Consider the following 2,500-nt stretch of genomic DNA (forward strand, 5'->3'; position numbering starts at 1 on the left):
GAAGAAAATATTAGGTTAGGAATGTGTTGGGAATATGTTATGTTAGAGTGAGTTAGGAACGTGTTGGGAAAATGTTAGGTTAGGAATGTGTTGGGAATATGTTATGTTAGAGTGAGTTAGGAACGTGTTAGTAAGAAAATATTAGGTTAAGAATGTGTTGGGAATATGTTATGTTAGAGTGAGTTAGGAACGTGTTGGGAAAATGTTAGGTTAGGAATGTGTTGGGGAAATGTTATGTTAGAGTGAGTTAGGAACGTGTTGGGAAAATATTAAGTTAGGAATGTGTTGGGGAAATGTTAGGTTAGAGTGAGTTAGGAACGTGTTGGGAAAATATTAGGTTACACTAAGTTAGGAACGTGTTGGGAAAATATTAGGTTACATTGGGTTAGGAGCGTGGGAAAGATATTAGGTTACACTAAGTTAGGAACATGTTGGGAAAATTCATTAGTTCAGTTAGGTTAGGTCAAAATTGGGTTAGGTTTAAGTTAGGAGCGTGGGAAAGATATTATGTTAGAGTGAGTTAGGAACGTGTTGGGAAAATATAAGGTTACACTAAGTTAGGAACGTGTTGGGAAAATTCATTAGTTCAGTTAGGTTAGGTCAAAATTAGTTAGGTTTAAGTTAGGAGCGTGGGAAAGATATTATGTTAGAGTGAGTTAGGAACGTGTTGGGAAAATATAAGGTTACACTAAGTTAGGAACGTGTTGGGGAAAATTTATTAGTTCAGTTAGGTTAGGTCAAAATTTGGTTAAGTTTGAGTTAGGAGCGTGTGGGGACAATGTTACGTTAGAGTGAGTTAGGAACGTGTTGGGAATAAGCTGGTCAAAAAATATAAATAAATAAATAAATAAATAAATATGTAACAATAAATATATAAAATCGTTCTTAGGACACACACACACACACACACACACACACACACACACACACACACACACACTACAATGAACACACTACATAAAACACACACACACACACACACACACACTACCACTACAATGAACACACTACATAAAACAGACACACACACACACACACACACACACACACACTACAATGAACACACACACATAAACACACACACACACACACACACAATGAACACACTACATAAAACAGACAATGACACACACTACACTACAATGAACACACTACATAAAACACACACACACACACACACACTTAAAGACAGATTTTTGATGTTTTAAGGCCATTTTAAGACAACTTGAAATGTTTTTAGGGCATTTTAAGACAGCTTTCAATCACACACACACACACACACACACACAGAGAAGCAACAATTAATTCTAAATCTAATTCTACAACAACAACAACAACAACAATTAGTAGTAGTAGTAGTAGTAGTAGTAGTAGTAGTACATTGCAGGTCAGTGTGGAAGGTGGGAAATGGACCACAACTTCCACTGTGACCAAATTTCATCCACCTCTTCTTAACTCCTAAATATAATAATAATAATAATAATAATAATAATAATAATAATAATAATATACGGTTTATTACTTAAGCAATGTAAAAGTGTACCGGGGGGGAGGACACTTAAGACAATGAACTGAAATGCTTAACCTAACTATGGATATAACTTAACCTACCGCAGGATTCGCCGTGTGTTGCCATCTCACACAACTCTGCAGCTGTTTTGGGGTGTTTTAGTGGGTTTTTGGGGTGTTTATGGGGTGTTTTTGTGTGTTTTAGGGTGTTTTTGGTGTGTTTTAGGGTGTTTTAGGGTGTTTTTGTGTGTTTTTGTGTGTTTTGGTGTGTTTGGGTGTTTTGTGGGTTTAAGGGTGTTTTGGGTGTTTTAGGGTGTTTTGGTGTGTTTTGAGATGTTTTGGTGTTTTGTGGGTTTAAGGGGTTTTGGGGTGTTTGGTATGTTTTGGGGTGTTTTGGGTGTTTAGGTGTGTTTGTGGGTTTTAGGGGTGTTTGTGGGTTTTTGGTGTGTTTTTGTGTGTTTGGGGTGTTTTGTGTGTTTTTCAGTGATGTGTCGTGTTTTGTTGTGTTTTTGGGGGTTTTGGTATGTCTTGGGTTTGTTTTGGGGTGTTTTGGTGTGTTTTTCAGTGATCTGTGGTGTTTTGTAGTGTTTTTGGTGTGTTACTAGGTGTTTTTTGGTGATTTGTGATGTTTTGAGGTGTTTGCTAGCATCTGTGTTATGGTGTAGTTTTGGGGTGTTTTGCAGTGTTATGGTGTAGTTTTTGGGTGTTTTTGGGTGTTTTGGTGTCTTTAAAGGATGTTTTTGGTGTGTTTATGAGTGTTTTGCGGTGTTTGAGATGTTTTGAGTTGTTTTTGGGTTTTTCATGTGTTTTTGGTGCATTTTGGGGTGTTTTGGTGTGTTTTGTGGGTTTTGGAGCATTTTGTGTGTTTTGTGGTGGTTTTTGGGCATTTAGAGGTGTTTTAGAGTGTTTTGTAGTGTTTTTTGGGCATTTTGAGATGTTTAAGAGTGTTTTCGTGTTTTGTAGTGTTTTTTGGGCGTTTTGAGGTGTTTTA

At 36.9% G+C, this 2,500-nt stretch overlaps 1 protein-coding gene across 2 annotated transcripts in view; it reads right to left on the reverse strand.

The window, feature by feature from the left end:
• LOC123509175 overlaps positions 1 to 2,500 on the reverse strand; it is a 22,004-nt gene that overhangs the window by 8,907 nt on the left and 10,597 nt on the right. The window lies entirely within an intron of this gene.

The sequence above is a fragment of the Portunus trituberculatus genome, chromosome 26 (genome assembly GCF_017591435.1).
Source record: "Portunus trituberculatus isolate SZX2019 chromosome 26, ASM1759143v1, whole genome shotgun sequence".
In the NCBI taxonomy this organism is placed as follows: Eukaryota; Metazoa; Arthropoda; class Malacostraca; order Decapoda; family Portunidae; genus Portunus; species Portunus trituberculatus.